The sequence below is a fragment of the Ranitomeya imitator genome, chromosome 3 (genome assembly GCF_032444005.1).
Source record: "Ranitomeya imitator isolate aRanImi1 chromosome 3, aRanImi1.pri, whole genome shotgun sequence".
Lineage (NCBI taxonomy): Eukaryota > Metazoa > Chordata > Amphibia > Anura > Dendrobatidae > Ranitomeya > Ranitomeya imitator.
In genome coordinates, this window is record NC_091284.1 from 577,651,615 (window position 1) to 577,671,024 (window position 19,410).

General features: G+C 42.7%; 1 protein-coding gene across 2 annotated transcripts in view; it reads right to left on the reverse strand.

Moving 5' to 3' along the window:
• Positions 1 to 19,410, reverse strand: part of FGF14 (fibroblast growth factor 14) — a 760,334-nt gene that overhangs the window by 273,920 nt on the left and 467,004 nt on the right. The window contains exon 1 of one of the 2 annotated variants that reach the window (XM_069757982.1): positions 1 to 991. This exon is cut by the window's left edge and continues 882 nt beyond it. The exons of the other annotated variant lie outside the window; for it this stretch is intronic. The gene's annotated coding sequence lies outside the window, so the exon portion shown is untranslated. Of the gene's footprint in view, positions 992 to 19,410 lie in introns of those variants that run through there. 2 annotated transcript variants of the gene reach the window in all.

Consider the following 19,410-nt stretch of genomic DNA (forward strand, 5'->3'; position numbering starts at 1 on the left):
CATGCATTTCCGAAAGTCCACGCTTCTTGATCCTCTACGATTTCAGGCACCAAGGATCATTGCATGTGAAACAGCATCAGGAGGCAATCTTCTTTCCTGCACGTTCTCTAATCAAATCATCCCCCTCCTCTTCTCTCCACCCCTTCTTTAAAAAAAAAAACAGCACCGCTTTGTGCAATTTTCTTGAGAAATTGCTAGTTTATAACAGATCCAAGCTTCTTGCTCAGTTGGTGTTCTTGATTGTAATGCCTTTCTCCCCAGAAATTAAGCATGCTTAACAGCAATCTTCTGGCTGGATTGCTTTTAGCGCTTGCAGAAAAAAGGACTAGAGATAATTCCATCAGAAGCCTCCTCTCTTCCTGCTATTCTTTCATCTCACAAACAAGTGTCCAGAATAGCAAACAATAGACTCCATGTCATGATAAAGTTGCACAGATCTCCCACTTGGTGAAAACACTGACTTTCTATAGTGACAATAGAAATAAATGGAACATGAATGCGAAAAAAAAAGCATCAATAAAAAATCAGGGAGACGGCAGTGGCACAGCATTAGGAATTCACAATGCGGCTATCCCACGAGCAATAAACTAATATATAATAAGAGACAAGAGATAGCCCCCGTGATGGAGGATGACAAGATGTGAAGCGTCTGATGGCACCAGCAGCAGGAGCAAAAGCTGCAAGTTTAGCAGATCAAATCCACAGGAGTGTCATCCCCAGACACCTTTGTCTTACACAGTCGCACGCAGGAGGAGAGAGGGGTTTTCATGCCATGCCATAAATGTGAAAAATTACCCACACCGGTAGTTTCAGCCTAAGAGCTTCTCATCAATCTGTGTGCAATTTCAGTTGCCTGACTTCCCTCCCTAGCTTGCCCTATTTGCATGTTCCACTGTGATAAATGTGTGAATAACGCAGAGCGGCTGCAGGAAAGAAGCGTAGACGGCGAGAGATGAAAAGCTTTCTACTTAGATGCATACACATTATAAACAACAGTGTGATAAAGACTTGAAGCTGAAAAGAGTAGAGGTGGTGCTGTGAAGGGAAAAAAACACATACAGCGTGAATGTCTTGTGGCCCCGGATGTCTCCCACGCAGCACAGAGGCTTCCAAATCCAAACAACTACAAGTCCACAGACAAATGCAAACTTTTATCTTTCATTTTATCCAACTTCATTGCCGACGTGGATTCTAAAAGCATCAATGTATAGGTTTCTAAACCCCAACCCCTCTTACTGCGGCATAACAGAGAGGGGGTTTCCAAACATGTATAATGTCAATTGTTGGCTATGAATATATATATGTAACCACAACGTAATATCCACTAGTAGGCATTTCCCAATGGCAGCCTCATTCAACAATGTGACCATATTTAATGCTGTCGGTGGAAATAGTATTTCTATAATGTATAAGTACACAACTGCCAAAATAGAAAAGCTGAAGGTTAGATGTGGGTTTCCATTTTTCAGTTTTCTTCTTCCTTAGCTGATTCAATCTAATGTCAAAACTGATGCCGAAACGCGTCAGTAGTCATGGGGTTTTTTTACTGCAAAAACATGGAAACAGATTGAAAAATGCTACATGCACCATTTTTTCGATCTGGCTTCTTGAAGGGTCCGGAAAAAAAGATTGATGTGCATGGTCAGGATCAGTTTTCCTCCTGTGTGTTACTATTAGAGAGAAATAAGAATGGACAGCTGGATAAGTGGAAAGCAACATTTCAAGTATCAGTCAAAACTTCATTGAGTTATTGTCTCCATCCAACCTAATCCTGATAATGTGGCTATCTGGATATGAAAAGATACATACATGAATAAAGAACACATGCAAGGCTCACGAGGCTGTATTACTGTAGCACAATATGTAGTTAGAGTACGGAACACTAATTCAATTGTTGGTATTTCTTTCGGAAAAGGCGTTCCCATTAATCAAGTTCAAATAAGTCCCAAAAGGCTATTAACTGCTATTTAACATGACTTTGAACTAGGTTTACCCAAGAATATATCTTATTAATCTTATTCTTCTTTGTTACCCCCTCCCCACTATATACCACTGCTAATCTGTGCTATTGTGGATAGGATGCTAGGCAGCAAGATAAGTCCTATTCCACTGCTTTCTACATAAAGCTCTGAAAGCTCATTTGCCTGCAACCTACTGTATAGCTCACTCCTATCTTCCTTACATTAGCGCCAGTCAGTCTTCTTCCCACTCTGGCAGCTTTAAATATAGCAAGTTCAAAGCCAACCTCCTTCACCCTCTAGCTGCTGTAAATATAGGCCCTAGTAAATACCCTAGCCAGTCTCTTTCTCCTCTGGATGACTTAAATATAGTAATTAGCCTATTTCCTTCTATATGATCAAATGTAATTATCATCCACTGTAAGTTCCCTAGTCCCTTTTCCCCATCTGGCAGCTGTAAATATAGTCTTCAGACTACTAAGTCTCCTTCCCCCTCTGGCAGCCATATATATATAATCCCCAGTAAATTGCCACGCAGACAGTTAAATAATTATCATACTATGAAGTCTAGAGCATATAATGAAACTCTACATACTAGTACCACCTACCTCTTCCCCACATTTACTTCAATTTTCAAATACATTGTGTAATATTACATTCTCACAAGTCAATCCTCAGAAGAGTCTTCTCAACTTTTGTTGCGTAGCTACTCCACATTCTATGGTCCTCTACTGACAAACAGGAGAAGCATTTTGCATAGACTATTAGAGACAGAAGCATTTTGCATAGACTATTAGAGGATCATGCTGAAAATAAGCATGAAGGTTTGGCATTGAAGCAAGCAAATAACCATGTATATCCACCAGCACTCAGCTTTTAGGTGGACATGTATACTTTGAACCCTAGATGGTGCTAAATTGCGATATAACAAAATATGATAAATCTTGAAAAGATCATTTTTGAAACGCACAATAATGTCAAATGTAATTTTTCCAAGACCTGTGCAATAAACATAATACTTACTGGTGAGACAACATCTTGTAAATAAACTAACATACAGATCTATAAGGCTAGGTTCACATCGCGTTAGTGCCATCCGTTTAACAGATCTGTTTACTATCTATTAGTCGATTTGCATGTATTAAAATGTTTACCGGTCGCATCTTCTGCTATTTCCACTTCTGCACTGGTCCTCTCCTGGATCATGTGACCGCAGCGGAGACTAGACTGCTCACTGCAGTGTCTTCTGTTTGACAGGAAGTCACTTTATCAATGTAAGTCTAGAAGACTCAGAACAAGGCCTCATAGACATATATTAAGAAAAGATGTAATGATCTTGGCCAAGGATACCCAACCTGTGGCTCAGGAGTCACATATGGCTCATTGGAACATTATGTGCGACTCACGAATGTCTGCCACCTTGGTACCTTGGTGCATTAGCACCTAGTCTCGCGAACAAGTATGAAGAGCAAGTTTCCAGAAGGTGACTTTTGGAACTAGCCCCATATCAAAGAGCAGATCTAGATGAGCATATGTTTTTCCTTGGGTTTGGAGAGACAAATTAAGTAAGTGCTAAACTGGATTTAGGAGGATGCTACCAGATAGAAGGGGAACTTGAAGTTGGATCCAATAGTATCTTCGGAGGGCTTCATGCGAGATTAGCAAATTATTATTATTATTTATTATTGTCAAATGAGGAAGCCTTAGATACAAGTATACTACCTTGGTGTGATTTCTGGGGGAAGCTTTGGCTGTCATTATACAGATAATAGGGACTCTACTGTGGGGACAAAGGAGCTGGATGTCACTATTTGGGCAAGCTCACGGAGCTGAATGTGGCTCTCAAGGTAAGAAAGGTTGGAGAACGGGGATCACTGGTCTTGGTTGTGAGCTGGCAAGTCAAAGCAGTGGTCACATGATGCAGAAAGGGGTCTTCAACAGTGCTGAAAATGGCAGAAGACAGCTACAAGTAAGTATTGAAAAGCATGATCTGTACTTACATTACTGATATCTAAGGGTTGGTAAGATGAAAATAATGCTGGAATGGGACTACAATGATAAAGTCAGTACATGTTGTGAGCGTCAAGCAGGTGAGTACAGAGACTGGCAATCTAGGCATACAATTGCCCAAAAATGTAGAGGTATCTAATAAATCCTGAAATAACCTAACAAATGTCATAAAGTCATAAATAAAACAAATATGTTAAATACGAATAATTAGAAGCGTTTCTTTGATCTTAATCCACATTCCACTGTGTATTTGCACAATGTAGTTAGACTGGTGGATCTGTATTTCTCTCAGCACCAGGGACAGCTCTTATATAAGAGGATATGTAAATAGTTTTGGCATATATCGGAGCTGGGAGCTCTGCACTATTAGATATTGTAGCACGATAAATGTGAACCACTCCATATGTAACATATCCATTTCGGGAAATAGTCTGACATGGACACACATTGCTAAATTGTGTTTTGAACCTAAAATACTGTAAAGCTAAAAGATCTATAATTCCTGGATATATTTAAGATAATTCTAATTAAAAGAAAAAAAAAACAGGGAATTTGCAGTTGAGCCTGTGTAACAGAAATGTTTACAGCTCCAGGAAAGCCTGCTATATTTCAAAGAAAACTCAAGAGAGCCATCTGCTGTCTTACCATATAATAACAAAACACGGACGCCACATGGCATATTGCCGAGGACCGTCCGGCGTCATGCTCAGGTATAGTCCATCATCTCTGTGCCCAGAACTCTCCAGATTTATTAAAACTACAACTCTCAACATGCCCCAAGTGCTAGGACTTATAGTTTTCCAACAAATGAAGGGTCACGGTTTGGAGATTCCTGCAGCTTGGAAATATATTTGTTATTTTATACATTTGCATTTTCAGTATAGCCTTTTGTCACGTGAATTTGATTAGGAAATTGCTGTTTCCAGCTATTGAATATATCAGGCTATTGTATTACTTTAGCACTCTGATTAATTTGCATTGAGTATTAACTGTGATAACATGGTATTCATGTAAATCCCATAAAATTCTTTTTACACAATTGTTTCCACTTAGATTCATTTCTTGATATATTAATTGATGAAATTCCCCATCTGACAATGACGTGACACTTTAACTTTTTACCCCATTAAAAGAAAAAAATCAATTAAAGCGTTTATTACGTTTTTATAGTCTTTATCAATCAGGGCATAAATAAAAACACTAGGCATTTGTTTCAAAGGGTACAATAGGCGACAATAAAATTCTACTTTGCAGCGCTGGAGTCCTGGGTTCAAATCCCACCAAGGACAACATCTGCAAGGAGTTTGTATGTTCCCCCTGTGTTTGCGTGGGTTTCCTCCGGGTTCTCCGGTTTCCTCCCACATTCCAAAGACATACTGATAGGGATTCTAGATTGTCATCACCAATGGGGACAGTGCCGATAATGTCTGTAAAGCGCTGCGGGATATGATGGTGCTATATAAGCAAAAGCATAACAAAATGAAGCTTGTCCTGTCCTGGATAATTAAGGGAAAATTTGCTAAGACAAGCATGTTATACGCCATTATTAAACTGATTAGCACTAGAGAAAGATGTGCTAAATTTAATAAAATTCACATAAGTAAATTTGATGCTCTTTGCGTCAAAAATGGATGTTACGATTATGGTTTGATTTATAGTAAATCATCTGTCAGACAGATGGTGCAAACCAGACCCAACCAATATAAAAAAAATATGTTTTCTGCATCTTTTCCCTTTTTGTTGCACTTTTGAATGTACAGTATAAAGAGAAGCAAAAGAAGTTAAATGAACTGAAATATTAATAGTTTAATTAGTATACATCAGGGCTTACATTGAGTCCCCAACAACCAGACCATCCAGACAAATAAGTGTTATTGAAGTAAAAGTCTACGCCAAAAAAAATAAATATCAGTAAAACATTCACGTTCAGCCAAAAACATTGGTGTCAAATCTGATTCATCCTTCATCAAGAAATGGGAGTGCCTCACAGTCTAAATATAATGGCTGAAATCACGCATCGATCTCTGTTTCAACATTGCAAAACTTATTGTTCTCCCATGCATCATCTATTTTGCATCCCATTTACATACCCTTTGCACATAGTTTTTTTCTCATGCATTTATAAAAAGCAGGTAAACACAACTTTTTTTTTCCATTAACACCCAGAAATGGATCAGTTAAAAGGAATAAAAAAAAGAATGTCTTCCATTTTTCATCCATTTTGGACAGATCCCCATAGACTTGAGTGGCTGAGTCTGATCTACAAAACCCATTGAGAATAGGATATACCATGAGTTTAATGGAACGGCCAGAGAAATCCATTAAAAAAAACGGATGGGTGAATGGTTCCATTACACCCTATGAGTCAGTGAGCCCGTTATATAAAACGGAGAGCACAAGGATGAAATAAACCGATGTGTGACTACAATGTTGGGCTAAAGGTACTGTCACACTAGACGATATCGCTAGCGATCCGTGACGTTGCAGCGTCCTCGCTAGCGATATCGTCCAGTGTGACAGGCAGCAGCGATCAGGCCCCTGCTGGGAGATCGCTGGTCGGGGAAGAAAGTCCAGAACTTTATTTGGTCGCTGGACTCCCCGTAGACATCGCTGAATCGGCGTGTGTGACACCGATTCAGCGATGTCTTTGCTGGTAACCAGGGTAAACATCGGGTAACTAAGCGCAGGGCCGCGCTTAGTAACCCGATGTTTACCCTGGTTACCATCCTAAAAGTAAAAAAACAAACAGTACATACTTACCTACAGCCGTCTGTCCTCCAGCGCTGCGCTCTGCTCTCCTCCTGCTCTGGCTGTGAGCGTCGGTCAGCCGGAAAGCAGAGCGGTGACGTCACCGCTCTGCTTTCTGGCTGCCCGGCGCTCACAGCCAGACCAGAGAAGCAGAGCGCCGAGGACAGACAGCGGAAGGTAAGTATGTAGCGTTTGTTTTTTTACTTTTTAGGATGGTAACCAGGGTAAACATCGGGTTACTAAGCGCGGCCCTGCGCTTAGTTACCCGATGTTTACCCTGGTTACCGGGGACCTCGGGATCGTTGGTCGCTGGAGAGCTGTCTGTGTGACAGCTCTCCAGCGACCAAACAGCGACGCTGCAGCGATCCGGATCGTTGTCGGTATCGCTGCAGCGTCGCTATGTGTGACGGTACCTTAAGTCCCAGTGTCTGATTTTATTTTCCCATATACAAAAAAAAAATCTGGATTGGATCCAATTTCATAAGCTTTTGGTCCATGTGTCTGTTTTTACCATCCATTTTTCTCTAATGAAAAAAACCCACAGATGGAAGTTTCCAAAATTTCTCCTTGCAAACCACTCAGTGTAATATGGCTAGCTACCTGATGCAACATAGATGGCATCCATGCAATGTCTTTTTCTTATGGTCACATTAACATGAATGAATGAGCTTGGACCGCAAATAGGACCAAACCTAGACATATCCGTCATTTAGGGCTCTGTGTGCTAGCCATTAAGAAAAATAGATAGCATATGTAATTCAAATGGGATGTGAGAATGGAGCCTAAGGTGTAACGTTTCTCCTTATGGAGAATGACATGCCAAGATAAGAAGGCTTATAAATCGTGCAATGCTCCTCTGGAACATTAAATATGGAAATGGTCTCCTTAGAGAGGAAGAGGACTACAACTCTAGTGCCACCTATTGGAAGTAGCAATCCTAATATTGACCCTTTAATGATCTTTGTCACATGACTTAGGATAAAAGTCAAACCAGAATCTCAGTTCTGCAAATTGAGATTGTGGAAGCCATTTTATAAGAGAAGGAGCTTCCTTCCCCTGACTATTGGGCCTAATATGGAATAATAAAATAACGGGAGCTGACAGCCTTCGTATTAGGAAAATTCCTATTGCACCTCTAAGAGTAAAAAAATATCTCAGGGCAGGAGTATACCTCAGCCCTAAGGAAGGAAAACACGATTCGATAAAACAAGTATCCCACAGAGATCTGCTTCTCTGCAGGTGTAAGTCAATCTTCAACTGAGAGTGTAAATCTGAACAGAAATTCCCCACTGTTTGTAAATGATTACTTGCCCCCATTATCATTAGTAAAGAGACTTCTCTGTTTAAGGTCATGCTGCTTCTTCATCATTGGAGCTTAGTCGCACAAACCACTATCACAACCATCATCCTCTACTTTCAGAGGCAGCTACTGTGCCATTATTCTCTACATTACCCATTCTGATGTGTGCAGATGTGGGATTCACCATTATTATTATTTATTAATTATCGCTCCATTTATTCCATGGCGCTTTACATGTGAGGAGGAGTATACATAATAAAAAACAAGTACAATAATCATGAACAATGCAAGTCATGACTGGTACAGGAGGAGAGTGGACCCTGCCCGCGAGGGCTCACTGTCTGCAAGATCAGCCCTATGTGCAGGAGCCCGTCTCAAACGGTCTGATATGCATCCTGCGCAGCGACGGACTATCCCTCACTGTTATATCCCTTGTACCTTTATATATATCGTGAAACGTTGTGTAATTGGAGAGGGAAAGAGGCTCATTGTGACAGAAGGCTTGGCCACCGTGAGGCACATTATATAACTGCCAGGAGTACAACCCTCTGCCGTATACCACACGAGGTTACCACATATATACAAATATGTACTATATATATACACCATGTGTCTAGGGCAGACCTGAGCAAAGTGCCAAGGGTCTGAAACAGTGGCCTTTGGGGTGCACCATTCTGTCCCCCACCTGACGTCCATCCGTCAGCACCGCCTGCTGTCACCATTCTCCGCACCTTAAGGATGCAGACAGAGGTGAATACATTGGTGAAGGATGGTGCTGCCGGCCCCTTCTTCCACCAATTAGTCTGTGAGACAGCAGAAGTGATGACATCATTTCATAACATCAGCTGTGCACTGCACAGTGCAGAGAGTCAGGGCATCGAAAAGAGCAGAGGCAGAGCACCAGGAGGAACAGGAACAAGCTAAATATGTGTTGGGATATTTGCATGTATATAGGAGACTATGTGGTGGCACATGCTGTATATAAGAGATTATGTGGGGCTCATGTAAATAGGAGGTTATGTGAGGGCTCATACTGCATACAGGAGGCTATGTGGGGGCTCATACTGCATACAGTAGGCTATGTGGGGGCTCATACTGCATACAGGAGGCTGTGTGGGGGCTCATACTGCATACAGGAGGCTGTGTGGGGGCTCATACTGCATACAGGAGGCTATGTGGGGGCTCATACTGCATACAGGAGGCTATGTGGGGGCTCAAACTGCATACAGGAGGCTATGTGGGGGCTCAAACTGAATACAGGAGGCTATGTGTGGGCTCAAACTGAATACAGGAGGCTATGTGTGGGCTGTTACAGTATATAAGGGGCTGTGTGTGGGCTCATACGTTATATGAGGGGCTTTGTGTGGGCTCATACAGTTTATAGGAGGATGTTGGCATACTTATTTCTGCTCAATATTAAGTGATACAAGATAAATCTAAAATAATTAATATGTTAATGTTAATATTGAGCAGAAATAATTTCAGCCTATTGGTTCGGCCTCCACAACAGTCACAGTCTCTCATGTGGCCCTTTGGGAAAATTAATTGCCCACGACTGGTCTAGGGCACGGGTCTGCATGTCGCTCTCCAGTTATTATTATGAAATGAAACCCCCCAGTATACCGGTAGTTGATCTCTTGTAATAGCTGGAGAGTCAAACCAGCAATACTGCCAAATATCTGCCAACTAGAATGTAAAATAAATCAGTGTAACCCTAGCAAGTATAATATTACAGCAGTACATTGGGGATACATCGTTAGTGGCAGAAGCTGGCATTTTTTTTTGTTCTTGATAACTTACAATTTTGCTGCCATCTCCTCTAGTGTTTATAATGGCAAGGACAGAGCATTTTGGATTAGCACAAGTACACTTGTTAATTTATGCACTACTCCCACATGCTTACTTTCTGATCTCGCTTATATAATGCACTATGTGGGAGTTGGATACACAGACTGAGAACGAGAGAAGCAGCTGTGTGATAACACTTGTCATGGTGATTTTTACAACTCGAGTATTGCTGCATTGCTAATTGCAAGTGTTCTCGAACAGCTCTAATATCATTTCCCTGATTTATCCAGCATTAATAACATAGGAACAAGTTAGACGCTGGGTGCACTTGTTGTCTAGCTATCTTTACTCCATTACTTTGCCAAAAAATGCATGTAGTGTCATATTAAAATGATAGTTGAGGGTAAACAACATATTTCAGAAACAGATAATGAAGCGTGTGTGACAGCCTTATAAACAGCAAATTATCTTAGAAAACAATCTATTGTCTATGAGTAGACTTAAAGGGGTTCTCCAGCACTCTGAAGAGCTTCTTACAGATCCATCATCCCTTTGCTTTCATTTTACTAATGTATTTTCATTAATGGCCTAAGGCCGGTTTCACACTAGCGTTTGTGTACACTGCATAGGGCTGCATACTACTTACCTTCAGATCCGCATACATCCGCATCTGTCCTGCGTACCTATCTTTAACATTGTGTACGCATGGACATGCGTGGTCATGCGTTGTATGTGGATGCGTCCCCGTGCGGCGTTTTGATGTGCTCGCCGAACGCAACATGTTGCGTACACAAACGCTAGTGTGAAACCGGCCTTAGGCCATTAATGAAAGTACATTAGTAAAATAAAAGTCATTCATTGCATACTCAGTTGGAGAGAAGGAGAGTTTGGATGCTGCAGAGATTCGTGGAGCATCCAAGCATGACATTAGCGGAAGTATGCAAGAGATCTGAATACTGACCTGTGACTGCGCTAGGCAAATGGCACTTTGCAAACAAATCGAGTCCCAGTCCAGGAGTGTTCTCTGTACATTGCATTGTGTTATAAAGGGTGGTTATAAATGGTATAGTCTCTAACTGGGTCGCTGTGACCAGTGGGGTACCGCAGGGGTCAGTATTGGGACCTGTTCTCTTCAACATATTCATTAATGATCTGGTAGAAGGTTTACACAGTAAAATATCAATATTTGCAGATGATACAAAACTATGTAAAGCAGTTAATACAAGAGAAGATAGTATTCCGCTACACATGGATCTGGATAAGTTGGAAACTTGGGCTGAAAGGTGGCAGATGAGGTTTAACAATGATAAATGTAAGGTTATACACATGGGAAGAAGGAATCAATATCACCATTACACACTGAATGGGAAACCACTGGGTAAATCTGACAGGGAGAAGGACTTGGGGATCCTAGTTAATGATAAACTTACCTGGAGCAGCCAGTGCCAGGCAGCAGCTGCCAAGGCAAACAGGATCATGGGGTGCATTAAAAGAGGTCTGGATACACATGATGAGAGCATTATACTGCCTCTGTACAAATCCCTAGTTAGACCGCACAAGGAGTACTGTGTCCAGTTTTGGGCACCGGTGCTCAGGAAGGATATAATGGAACTAGAGAGAGTACAAAGGAGGGCAACAAAATTAATAAAGGGGATGGGAGAACTACAATACCCAGATAGATTAGCGAAATTAGGATTATTTAGTCTAGAAAAAAAACGACTGAGGGGCGATCTAATAACCATGTATAAGTATATAAGGGGACAATACAAATATCTTGCTGAGGATCTGTTTATACCAAGGAAGGTGACGGGCACAAGGGGGCATTCTTTGCGTCTGGAGGAGAGAAGGTTTTTCCACCAACATAGAAGAGGATTCTTTACTGTTAGGGCAGTGAGAATCTGGAATTGCTTGCCTGAGGAGGTGGTGATGGCGAACTCAGTCGAGGGGTTCAAGAGAGGCCTGGATGTCTTCCTGGAGCAGAACAATGTTGTATCATACAATTATTAGGTTCTGTAGAAGGACGTAGATCTGGGGATTTATTATGATGGAATATAGGCTGAACTGGATGGACAAATGTCTTTTTTCGGCCTTACTAACTATGTTACTATGTTACTATGTGTTCACTTGTAGGCCGGAGGCCTCTGCTGTCTCTACGTCCTCAGTTTCAGGACCAGGCGCACACATATCAGGGGGCACCCAGTTCGTTTTAACAAGTTCAACTTTACTGGACAGTTCAATTACATCAGTCTTTAACACGATGTATCAAGTACAGCACCCTCCGGCACTTGCTTCATTCACACATTACATTTCAATCATTTTCTTACATTCACCTTGGACTATCCCTACTTTTACAGGTCCAGTTAGCCCTAGGGATTCCCCGGTCAGCACTGCGGTATTCCTCAGATCCGCTACATTTGCCTCATGCAATTCCACATCCATCTTTCTCTGTACAGGAGGGTAGTTGGTGCTCTCCATTGCTCCCAACTTGAGCCTTGAGCTCTGGACTCAGGAATGCTCATTAGGAGTTTTCTAAGACCTCATACCACCAGAATGTTTTGTCCACACCATGCTTCAGTCCACTGCACCTTGACCTTTCCTTCAACACTTTCACTATCATTTTCACTTACTGACTAAACTAAGAAGTAGTTCTGTTTTTTACTTACCCTAACCCCCTCCCAATTCTAGGCTAGTACCAAATATTTAACTGTATCTTTCCCTATTGCATCTACTGTCACTATCTATCTTTAACCTAAGCATTAAACTGTATCCTATACTTTCCCTACACCTGAGTGCATGTTACTAACAGTAGGCATTACCCTTACATTATTCACACAGCAGCATCAGTACTTACTATCTATACATTACTTACATTACTAACAGCCACAATATACAGTACACATTTTACATGGCTAATAAAACGCAGTAAAACTGCAGAATACTATTTTTACAATTCAACACTGTCTTCAGGGGCAGAGTACCTGTCCTTTTCTTTAAAATAAGACTTGTATACGGTTCCTGCAAGCTATACCACTCACTCCCAGATGCGGAAGTGTGTGGCACCAGGGCAGCCCTTTAATATTAGGTAAAAAAATTCCTATTTTCTCTTGATACCGCTCTCGATGTCGTCTAGATGTAATGAAGCCAGAAATATTGGCCTACATTTACTAATGCGATCTTATCGCTAGACAGCCTAAGCCTAATCCAGGCAGTCGGATGATGGCGCAAACCTATCACAGTAGTGCATAATGTATGATACATATGGAACATCTTGATAGAAGTCAGACACCATTCTTGCAATTTCTTGGTTGGCTTACTTTTATTTGTCCCCAAAACACTGCTGCATCCAGTAATTAAATTTGTGAAAAAATATGATATTATTTAGCCATGTCTATATTGAAGTAAAAAAAAATACACGTCACTTTTTTAATGAAATAGTTTAAGAATTTTGTTTATACAGAATTGAACAAGAATTTTGACTGAAATCATGTCAAAAATCAGGATCAGCCATCTGCATATTTTAGCTCTGTTTCTTCATTCTGCGTTATTTCTATACCTGTGCTGAATGGATAGGGACTTTTCCTGATTGAGAGCTGGAGAACTGTGTCGGGTGCCAACCCGCTGTTTCCCACATTACTGCCCCCATAGTGCTTAAGACTACAGATTACTGGAAAATGAGGACTATCTATGCCTCTGCATATTAACAAATATTCTTAAATTAGTTGTAAATGTGGATGTACTTTTGCATTAAGAGCTGGTAACAGATCCTCCCAGGTAAACAGAAGTATAAAGGATAGCTGAAAAAGAACCTGTCAGATCCCCCATGCCATCTAACTCAGCAGCATTCACATATGTGTGACTAAATTCCCTGCCTAACCAGCGCTGTATAATGTTATTCACTTACATGCATGTTTAAAAATTTTTTTCTATCCTTAGTTTTTGATATGCTAATTAGGCCTTTGTTAGTGGGGCATTAGATTCCCCAGATTAGTTGTCCCTCTTTGCATGTTATCACACCCCTGTGGGCCGAGATCCCAATCTGTGCAAGCGCTGCTGCCAGCGTACCATGACTACAGGAAAATGGCAGACGGGAAAGCAATGATACACTCAGCTCTGCTCGCTGCCAACATGGGGCCCACAGCATCGCTACACCTCTGCCGCCACCGGCTTGCTGATGAAGGGACCCTGCTCTACCACCACCACAACTCCCCGGTAAGCCTGCATTCAGACTTTAAGACATGTTCCTCTCAAATATTGGGGAAAAAAAGTGCACCTTACAGTCTGAAAAATACAGTAATCTAGCTATCTATTTATAAATCTATTCTGCTTCTCTATTCCATCTATTCTATATATATATATATATATATATACAGTGGGGCAAAAAAGTATTTAGTCAGTCAGCAATAGTGCAAGTTCCACCACTTAAAAAGATGAGAGGCGTCTGTAATTTACATCATAGGTAGACCTCAACTATGGGAGACAAACTGAGAAAAAAAAATCCAGAAAATCACATTGTCTGTTTTTTTAACAATTTATTTGCATATTATGGTGGAAAATAAGTATTTGGTCAGAAACAAAATTTCATCTCAATACTTTGTAATATATCCTTTGTTGGCAATGACAAAGGTCAAACATTTTCTGAAAGTCTTCACAAGGTTGCCACACACTGTTGTTGCTATGTTGGCCCATTCCTCCATGCAGATCTCCTCTAGAGCAGTGATGTTTTTGGCTTTTCGCTTGGCAACACAGACTTTCAACTCCCTCCAAAGGTTTTCTATAGGGTTGAGATCTGTAGACTGGCTAGGCCACTCCAGGACCTTGAAATGCTTCTTACGAAGCCACTCCTTCGTTGCCCTGGCGGTGTGCTTTGGATCATTGTCATGTTGAAAGACCCAGCCACGTTTCATCTTCAATGCCCTTGCTGATGGAAGGAGGTTTGCACTCAAAATCTCATGATACATGGCCCCATTCATTCTTTCATGTACCCGGATCAGTCATCCTGGCCCCTTTCCAGAGAAACAGCCCCAAAGCATGATGTTTCCACCACCATGCTTTACAGTAGGTATGGTGTTTGATGGATGCAACTCAGTATTCTTTTTCCTCCAAACACGACAAGTTGTGTTTCTACCAAACAGTTCCAGTTTGGTTTCATCAGACCATAGGACATTCTCCCAAAACTCCTCTGGAACATCCAAATGCTCTCTAGCAAACTTCAGATGGGCCCTGACATGTACTGGCTTAAGCAGTGGGACACGTCTGGCACTGCAGGATCTGAGTCCATGGTGGCGTAGTGTGTTACTTATGGTAGGCCTTGTTACATTGGTCCCAGCTCTCTGCAGTTCATTCACTAGGTCCCCCCGCGTGGTTCTGGGATTTTTGCTCACCGTTCTTGTGATCATTCTGACCCCACGGGGTGGAATTTTGCGTGGAGCCCCAGATCGAGGGAGATTATCAGTGGTCTTGTATGTCTTTCATTTTCTAATTATTGCTCCCACTGTTGATTTCTTCACTCCAAGCTGGTTGGCTATTGCAGATTCAGTCTTCCCAGCCTGGTGCAGGGCTACAATTTTGTTTCTGGTGTCGTTTGACAGCTCTTTGGTCTTCACCATAGTGGAGTTTAGAGTCAGACTGTTTGAGGGTGTGCACAGGTGTCTTTTTATACTGATAACAAGTTTAAACAGGTGCCATTACTACAGGTAATGAGTGGAGGAAAGAGGAGACTCTTAAAGAAGAAGTTACAGGTCTGTGAGAGCCAGAAATCTTGATTGTTTGTTTCTGACCAAATACTTATTTTCCACCATAATATGCAAATAAATTGTTAAAAAAACAGACAATGTGATTTTCTGTATTTTTTTTCCTCAGTTTGTCTCCCATAGTTGAGGTCTACCTATGATGTAAATTACAGACGCCTCTCATCTTTTTAAGTGGTGGAACTTGCACTATTGCTGACTGACTAAATACTTTTTTGCCCCACTGTATATATATAAATATTATATATATATCTACTATATAATTGTCTAAGGGTCACTTCCGTCTGTCTGTCTGTCCTTCTGTCACAGTTATTCATTCGCTGATTGGTCACGCCAGCTGCCTGTCATGGCTGCCGCGACCAATCAGCGATGGGCACAGTCCGGAAGAAAATGGCCGCTCCTTACTCCCCGCAGTCAGTGCCTGTCGCCTGCATACTCCCCTCCGGTCACCGCTAACACAGGGTTAATGCCGGCGGTAATGGACCGCGTTATGCCGCGAGTAACGCACTCCGTTACCGCCGCTATTAACCCTGTGTGTCCCCAACTTTTTACTATTGATGCTGCCTATGTGGCATCAATAGTAAAAAATGTAATGTTAAAAATAATAATTAAAAAAAAAAAAACCTGCTATACTCACCCTCCATTGCAACTCGCGCCGGCCGCCATCTTCCGTTGCAGGTTCCGGTGGCAGAAGGACCTGCCATGACGTCACGGTCATGTGACCGCGACATCATCACAGGTCCTGCGTTAATACCAACCCTGGGACCGGAACCTGCCGTGGACTACAAGGGTTCCCTCGCAAAGGTGAGTATATGTTTATTTTTTATTTTTTCACCTGTGACAAACCTGGCTGGACAATATACTACGTAGCTGGGCAATATACTACGTGACTGGCCAATATACTACGTGGCTCTGTGCTGTATACTACTTCGCTGTGCAATATACTACGTGGCTGGGCAATATACTACGTCACTGGGCAATACACTACGTGGCTCTGTGCAATATACTACGTCACTGGGCAATATACTACGTGGCTGCACAATATACTATGTAACTGGGCAATATACTATGTGACTGGGCAATATACTACGTGGCTGCGCAATATACTACATCACTGGGCAATATACTACGTGGCTGGCCAATATATTACGTCACTGGGCAATATACTACGTCACTGGGCAATATACTACGTGGCTGGGCAATATACTACGTGGCTGGGCAATATACTACGTCGCTGGGCAATATACTACGTGGCTGCACAATATACTATGTAACTGGGCAATATACTATGTGACTGGGCAATATACTACGTGGCTGCGCAATATACTACATCACTGGGCAATATACTACGTGGCTGGCCAATATATTACGTCACTGGGCAATATACTACGTCACTGGGCAATATACTACGTGGCTGGGCAATATACTACGTGGCTGGGCAATATACTACGTCGCTGGGCAATATACTACGTGGCTGCACAATATACTATGTAACTGGGCAATATACTATGTGACTGGGCAATATACTACGTGGCTGCGCAATATACTACATCACTGGGCAATATACTACGTGGCTGGCCAATATATTACGTCACTGGGCAATATACTACGTCACTGGGCAATATACTACGTGGCTGGGCAATATACTACGTGGCTGGGCATTATACTACGTCGCTGGGCAATATACTATGTGGCTGGGCAACAGTCACAGCCAGAAGAGCCGGAACACGGAGTGGCGCGCAGCGCTGGAACGGGACAGACAGGTGAATATAGCAAGTGTCGGGGGCCTGAGTGAGCGGCGACTCCGGCACCTGACCCCCACAGCACGCCGGTGTCCCCGCCTGCTCAGGCCCCCCAGCACTCGGCGCCCAGCGACGATAGGTGAGTATGGTATTTTTTTTTGTTTTATATATCGCAGCAGCATACGGGGCATATAATACCATGGAGCATCTTATGGGGCCATCAACCATAATGGAGCAGTGTACGGGGGTATATAATACCATGGAGCAACTTATGGGGGCCATCAACCATAATGGAGCAGTGTACGGGGGCATATAATACCATGGAGCATCTTATAGGGCCATCAACCATAATGGAGCAGTGTACGGGGGCATATAATACCATGGAGCATCTTATGGGGGCCATCAACCATAATGGAGCAGTGTACGGGGGCATATAATACCATGGAGCATCCTATGGGGCCATCAACCATAATGGAGCAGTGTATGGGGGCATATAATACCATGGAGCATCTTATGGGGCCATCAACCATAATGGAGCAGTGTATGGGGGCATATAATACCATGGAGCATCTTATGGGGCCATCAACCATAATGGAGCAGTGTACGGGGGCATATAATACCATGGAGCATCTTATGGGGCCATCAACCATAATGGAGCAGTGTACGGGGCATATAATACCATGGAGCATGTTATGGGGGCCATAAACCTTTATGGAGCAGTGTACGGGGCATATAATACTATGGAGCATGTTATGTGTATCATACAATTATTAGGTTCTGTAGAAAGATGTAGATCTGGGGATTTATTATGATGGAATATAGGCTGAACTGGATGGACAAATGTCTTTTTTTGGCCTTACTAACTATGTTACTATGTTACTATGTTACTATGTGGGCCATAAACCTTTATGGAGCAGTGTACGGGGGCATATACTATGAAGCATCTTATGGGGGCCATAAACCTTTATGGAGCAGCGTATGGGGCATATGGATGGGAGCAGCAAATTACAGAATGGGGGCGCAGGATGGGAGCAGCACATGACAGAACGGGGGCGCAGGATGGGAGCAGCACATGACAGAATAGGGCAGCACATGACAGAACAGGGGTGCAGGATGGCAGCAGCACATGACAGAACGGGGGCGCAGGATGGGAGCAGCACATGACAGAAAGGGGGCGCAGGATGGGAGCAGCACATGACAGGATGGGGGCGCAGGATAGGAGCAGCACATGACAGGATGGGGGCGCAGGATGGGTGCAGCACATGTCAGAATGGAGGCGCAGGATGGGTGCAGCACATGTCAGAATGGAGGCGCAGGATGGGAGCAGCTCATGTCAGAATGGGGGTGCAGGATGGGGGCGCAGGATGGAGCAGCTCATGACAGGATGGGGGTGCAGGATGGAGCAGCACATGACAGGATGGGGGCGCAGGATGGAGCAGCACATGACAGGATGGAGACCATATACCAATATAAATGTTCGCCACCCGGGAGTAGAACAGGTTCAATAGCTAGTATATATATATATATATATATATATATATATATATATATATATATTATAGAGAGATAGATAGCAGAATAGCCGATTATTCATTTGTCGGCTTCTGTACAATCATTGCAGAAGCCGACAGGATAGGAGACATGGTTTACATACAGTAAACCATTGCAGGACAATTAAATTTATATATATATATATATCAGTGTCTAATACTGTTAGAAGTATGTGTGTGTAAAATTTGGGACCTGTATGCATTTAATAAAAGAATGTATTCACTGAAGAACCTGGTGTGGGATCCCACGCAATTTTCTGCATCAGAGAGGGAAAGCCAGTGACTGAGGACAGATATTAATAGCCTAGAGAGGGACCATGGTTATTGGCCCCCCTGGCTAAAAACATCTGCCCCCAGCCACCTCAGCAAGTCGCGCCAATTCCAGCACTTAGGCTACTTTCACACTAGCGTCGGAATCTCCCCGTCGCAATGCGTCGGGGAGAGATTCCGACGTTAGCGTTTAACGCATTGCACAACGGAGGCAGCGGATGCATTTCTCCGGCGCATCCGCTGCCCCATTGTAAGGTGCGGGGAGGTGGGGGTGGAGTTTCGGCCGCGCATGCGCGG